Below are 6,752 nucleotides of genomic sequence, written 5' to 3' on the forward strand. Positions count from 1 at the left end.
TGCCTTTTATCGCCTAGGCTCAGCAGTTTGAGCACCGCCTGCTGTCGCTTAGCGACGGCACTGCTGCTGTGCCTAGAGCTACCGACTGATGGCGCCATGCCCACGGATGGTAATTCGGAGGAGGAGGAGGTGGAGGAGGGGTGGGAGGAGGAGGAGGTATATTAGGCCTTTGAGACCTGGACCGAGGTAGGCCCCGCAATCCTCGGCGTCGGCAGTATATGACCAGCCCCAGGGTCAGACTCGGTCCCAGCCTCCACCAAGTTAAGTGTAGTAGCGTTCTTATAAGTTTGGGATATGGCGGGTAAGGGGAATGTAAACAGATGCGCAAGAAGCGCTGAAATAATATCCGTAAATGGTAAAAGTTTGGCAGTATATTTTGTGGATTACACAGCAGTGTAATCAACAGATGCGCAAGAAGCGCTGAAATAATATCGGTTAATCATAAAAGTTTGCCAGTATATTTTGTGGATAACACAGCAGGGTGGCGACAAAGTTAACAACTTTGATGTGGAATCCATGAAAACAACCCAAATTTCTGCCTGACACACCTCGTTTGATAAGGGGACGATGTATGGAGGCAGCTATATGGACGACTTTTGGAGGTAGCAATGGAGACAACGTGTGGAGGCTTCTATGGAGACAATTTAATTTGGATAGTGCCTGTATGTGGCAGTCCAAAAAAGTTTTCAAACCAGAGGAGCAGGTAGGTGGCCCTCCAGAAAAATGAAATACATTGAGTGCCTGTATGTGGCAGTCCAAAAAAGTTTTCAAACCAGAGGGGCAGGTAGGTGGCCCTCCAGAAAAATGAAATAGATTGAGTGCCTGTATGTGGCAGTCCAAAAAAGTTTTCAAACCAGAGGAGCAGGTAGGTGGCCCTCCAGAAAAATTGAATAGATTGAGTGCCTGTATGTGGCAGTCCCAAAAATTGTTTAAAACAGAGGACCGGGTAGGTGGCCCTCCAGAAAAATTAAATGCATAAAGTACTATAGCTAGAGCCAGTGGACCCTGTCAAAAAATAGCCAGTTTCCTCTGCTTTAGTGTACAAAGAGGAGGAGAAGGAGGAAAATGAGGAGGAGGAGTGCATAAATTATTCAGGTTGAGCTTCCTTCACCTGGTGGAGATTGGAAATTATAAGAAATCAAGGCTTTATTCATCTTAATAAGCGTCAGCCTGTCAGCGCTGTCAGTCGACAGGCGTGTACGCTTATCGGTGATGATGCCACCAGCTGCACTGAAAACCCGCTCGGACAACATGCTAGCGGCAGGGCAGGCAAGAACCTCCAAGGCGTACAGCGCCAGTTCGTGCCACATGTCCAGCTTTGAAACCCAGTACTTGTAGGGAGCTGTGTGATCATTTAGGACGATGGTATGGTCAGCTACGTACTCCCTCACCATCTTTCTGTAAAGATCAGCCCTACTCTGCCGAGACTGGGGACAGGTGACAGTGTCTTGCTGGGGTGACATAAAGCTGGCAAAAGCCTTGTAAAGCGTACCCTTGCCAGTGCTGGACAAGCTGCCTGCTCGCCTACTCTCCCTCGCTACATGTCCCGCAGAACTACGCACTCTGCCACTAGCGCTGTCAGAAGGGAAATACTGTTTCAGCTTGTGCACCAGGGCCTGCTGGTATTCATGTATTCTCACACTCCTTTCCTCTCCAGGGATGAGAGTGGAAAGATTTTTCTTGTACCGTGGGTCCAGGAGAGTGAATACCCAGTAATCGGTGCTGGAATAAATTCTTTGAACGCGAGGGTCACGGGATAGGCAGCCTAGCATGAAATCTGCCATATGCGCCAGAGTACCAACGCGCAAGAATTCACTCCCCTCACTGGCCTGACTGTCCATTTCCTCCTCCTCCAACTCCTCTTCTTCTGCCCATACACGCTGAACAGTGAAGGACTGAACAATGGTCCCCTCTTGTGTCTCGCCAACATTCTCCTCCTCTTCCTCCTCATCCTCCTCCACCTCCTCCGATATGCGCTGAGAAACAGACCTGAGGGTGCTTTGGCTATCAACAAGGGAATCTTCTTCCCCCGTCTCTTGTGACGAGCGCAAAGCTTCCGACTTCATGCTGATCAGAGAGTTTTTCAACAGGCCAAGCAGCGGGATGGTGAGGCTGATGATGGCGGCATCGCCACTGACCATCTGTGTTGACTCCTCAAAGTTACTCAGCACCTGACAGATATCAGACATCCACGTCCACTCCTCATTGTAGACTTGAGGAAGCTGACTGACCTGACTACCAGTTCTGGTGGAAGTTGACATCTGGCAGTCTACAATCGCTCTGCGCTGCTGGTAAACTCTGGATAACATGGTTAATGTTGAATTCCACCTCGTGGGCACGTCGCACAACAGTCGGTGAGCGGGCAGTTGGAGGCGGCGCTGCGCTGCCCTGAGAGTGGCAGCATCTGTGCTGGACTTCCTGAAATGCGCACAGATGCGGCGCACCTTCGTGAGCAAATCAGACAGATTGGGGTATGTCTTGAGGAAACGCTGAACTATGAGATTTAACACATGGGCCAGGCATGGCACATGTGTCAGTCTGCCGAGTTGCAGAGCCGCCACCAGGTTACGGCCGTTGTCACACACAACCATGCCTGGCTTCAGGTTCAGCGGTGCCAGCCACAGATCAGTCTGCGCCGTGATGCCCTGTAATAGTTCTTGGGCGGCGTGCCTTTTATCGCCTAGGCTCAGCAGTTTGAGCACCGCCTGCTGTCGCTTAGCGACGGCACTGCTGCTGTGCCTAGAGCTAGCGACTGATGGCGCCATGCCCACGGATGGTAGTTCGGAGGAGGAGGTGGAGGAGGGGTGGGAGGAGGAGGAGGCATAGTAGGCCTGAAAGACCTGGACCGAGGTAGGCCCCGCAATCCTCGGCGTCGGCAGTATATGACCAGCCGCAGGGTCAGACTCGGTCCCAGCCTCCACCAAGTTAACCCAATGTGCCGTCAGCGAAATATAGTGGCCCTGCCCGGCAGCACTCGTCCACGTGTCCGTGGTCAGGTGGACCTTGTCAGAAACGGCGTTGGTCAGGGCACGGATGATGTTGTCTGACACGTGCTGGTGCAGGGCTGGGACGGCACATCGGGAAAAGTAGTGGCGGCCGGGGACCGAATACCGAGGGGCGGCCGCCGCCATGAGGTTGCGAAAGGCCTCGGTCTCTACTAGCCTATAGGGCAGCATCTCCAGGCTAAGCAATCTGGAGATGTGGACATTAAGGGCTTGGGCGTGCGGGTGGGTTGCAATATATTTCCTTTTCCGCTCCAGCGTCTGGGGTATGGAGAGCTGAACGCTGGTGGATGCTGTGGAGGATCGTGGAGGCGACGATGGGGTTTTTGTGCCAGGGTCCTGGGCAGGGGGCTGACTGTCAGCTGACACAGGGGAAGGAGCAGTGGTGTGCACGGCCGGAGGTGAACGGGCTTGGTGCCACTGAGTGGGGTGTTTAGCATTCATATGCCTGCGCATACTGGTGGTAGTTAAGCTAGTAGTGATGGAACCCCTGCTGATCCTCGTTTGGCAAAGTTTGCACACCACAGTCCGTCGGTCATCCGGTGTTTCCTTAAAGAACCTCCAGACTTCTGAAAATCTAGCCCTCGCCGCGGGAGCCCTCGCCACGGGAGCTTCACTACGTGACACATTTGGCGCTGATGCACCAGCTCTGGCCCTGCCTCTCCGTCTGGCCCCACCACTGCCTCTTCCAACCTGTTCTGGTCGAGGACTCTCCTCCGTCTCAGAAGCACTGTGTTCACCTGGCCTCTCAACCCAGCTTGGGTCTGTCACCTCATCATCCTCCGATCCCTCAGTCTGCTCCCCCCTCGGACTTCCTGCCCTGACAACAACTTCACCACTGTCTGACAACCGTGTCTCCTCATCGTCCGACACCTCTTTACACACTTCTTCCACTACGTCAAGAAGGTCATCATCACCCACAGACTTCGACTGGTGGAAAACCTGGGCATCGGAAAATTGCTCAGCAGCAACCGGACAAGTGGTTTGTGACTGTGGGAAGGGTCCAGAAAACAGTTCCTCAGAGTATGCCGGTTCAAATGCCAAATTTTCCTGGGAGGGGGCAGACTGGGGGGGAGGAGGCTGAGGTGCAGGAGCTGGAGGAGTGCCGATTTCGGTGACATGGGTGGACTGCGTGGAAGACTGACTGGTGGACAAATTGCTCGAAGCATTGTCGGCAATCCACGACATCACCTGTTCGCACTGTTCTGGCCTCAACAGTGCTCTACCACGAGTCCCAGTAACTGCAGACATGAACCTAGGGAGTGTAGTGTTTTTTAGTTTTTAAAACCAAACAATGCTATCCTATTGCTATGGCTATTTTCTAGCCAAGTATGAAAGCACACTACTATGCCAGATGAGATGACGCTGAGTTATGAAAAAATAAACGTAAAATAAAAAGTAAATGGCAGACTGTGCCTAATTTCAATCCAACCCCTAATAAATTGTCCCACTTCGGTCTTTGCGATGGATATGTGCGTCACTAAGCGCTAAACACAACGGTCGCAAGTCTCACTGCAAATTCCTCACAATATGGTAGTAGATGCACTACAGCAAGGACAGCCACCAGCAGCTCAACCAGAAATAAAATATATAACGCTATTGTAGGCCTAAGTAAGCCGTTTGGATTCTCCTATGGCTATTTTCTAGCCAAGTATGAAAGCACACTGCTATGCCAGATGAGATGACGCTGAGTTATGAAAAAATAAATGTAAAATAAAAAGAAACTGGCAGACTGTGCCTAATTGAAATCAAACCCCTAATAAATTGTCCCACTTTGGTGTTTGAGGTGGATATGTGTGTCACTAAGCGCTAAACACAACGGTAGCAAGTCCCCCTGCAAATTCCTCCAAATATGGTACTAGCTGCAAATAAAAAAAAAAATGTATAACGTTATTGTAGCCCTACGAAGGGCTGTTGGGTTCTTGTAGAATCACTCCTGCCTAACACTATTCTAATAGAACAGCCTAACGCTTTCCCTGACCAGCAGCAGCTCTCTCCCTAGCGGCATCCAGACACAGAATGATCCGAGCAGCGCGGGCTGGGGCTAATCTATTCCAGGGTCACCTGATCTGGCCAGCCAACCACTGCTATCGACGTGTAAGGGTACCACGTCATGCTGGGTGGAGTGCAGAGTCTCCTGGCTTGTGATTGGCTCTGTTTCTGGCCGCCAAAAAGCAAAACGGCGGGAGATGCCATTTTCTCGAGCGGGCGAAGTATTCGTCCGAGCAACGAGCAGTTTCGAGTACGCTAATGCTCGAACGAGCATCAAGCTCGGACGAGTATGTTCGCTCATCTCTAATAGACACGGACTGGACAGAGATGTATAGACTACAGTAGGGGTGCCGGTGCAGTGCTTACAGTGTTGTGGTCATATGGCGGTGTGCTGCTGATGCTGCTGGTTTGGCAGAGGATACTGCAAAGTTGCCTGGTTGTGGCTTCCACTGCAGTATTAGTGCTAGTTCCTCCTGACTTGCGGTAAGCCTCTGGTTCTGATCACTTACATTTCAGGTGCTCTGTTGAAGCCATAACTGGTGCTCTTGTCTGCCAGTATCTGGTTCCGGCCCTCTGTTTCAACCAGTTTTGCTACATGGAGCCCCTGCTGCTGTTGATTTGCTTAGTTAGGGGTGATAGGGTAAGAGTGCCAAGTAGATGCCACAGGGTTGGGTGGGGGTCAAAAGCCGGAGTGGTGCCATCTTGGCAGTGCATCTTTCTAAGTGCCTCTACAAGTCCACAAGATTCTGAGTGGGAAGGCGATGGAAGAAAGAGGTCACTGTGCTCTTCAGATGACATTTTGAAAGAGAAGAGGTAGACATTTTCTTACAAATAAAGTCACTTTGTTCCCTTCTGGTTCCATTCTGGAATAATTCTGTTGTGCACTTAAACAGCTGCACTTAGGAAAAATACACTGGTTAAGACCTCAGGTTTAGTCATATTTAATATATTTATATATTTTACACCAATTAAAAATTCCATGTTTCTCACACACAAGCACAGCACACACAGATGTGCTAGATCCATTCACTAACTCACCTCTTCACCTCTACATTCACTCAATCAGATTTACTCACACAACTCTACTACAACCATAGATCAACACACATATTAATTATAAACACTTACTCACACACCTCTTGCTGCAATCACTCACTTAGGTTTGCTACATACATTCACTCACATGAACACACTCATCACTGCTACATCCATACACACAGCCACCTCTTCTTCATACCCAGTTCCAGCCACAGCTTATTGCCTGACACCATCCCCTGCAGCACAAAAGGATTCTAGGACCCTGACTTCTGACATCACTCAAGGTCCTGCAGTAATATTCATATTGGGAAGGCAGGATGAGGCTCTCTCGGAAGTAGCGGTAGCTCCTACTTCTTGGCGCAGCTACTCCATGCCCCATGTTCCATGATTCTTTATAAAAATGTATATACAGCAGATTAAAGTTGTATTAAGTTCTGGGGCACAAAAAGTTTCATTACAAAAAGCATTAGACTACACTACATTACAGTAACCTGTCACCTTAGTAGGTAGATCCGTGGTGGTAGGTTTCCTTTACATGTTTATAAATACTAGAAACATCTAGATTTGCATAAAGGGGATGAAAGTGGTAAATGCTTTAAAAAAAAAACCCCAGGAAAGGAATTCAGTTTAAAATCGGTGACACTTCCTCATTTTTAGCTGTGACAGAAAGTGGCCGGACTTTCTGGAGCGATCAATTACCGTCTGTCACAGTCCAACTGG

This window comes from Engystomops pustulosus, chromosome 6 (assembly GCF_040894005.1).
Source record: "Engystomops pustulosus chromosome 6, aEngPut4.maternal, whole genome shotgun sequence".
NCBI lineage: Eukaryota > Metazoa > Chordata > Amphibia > Anura > Leptodactylidae > Engystomops > Engystomops pustulosus.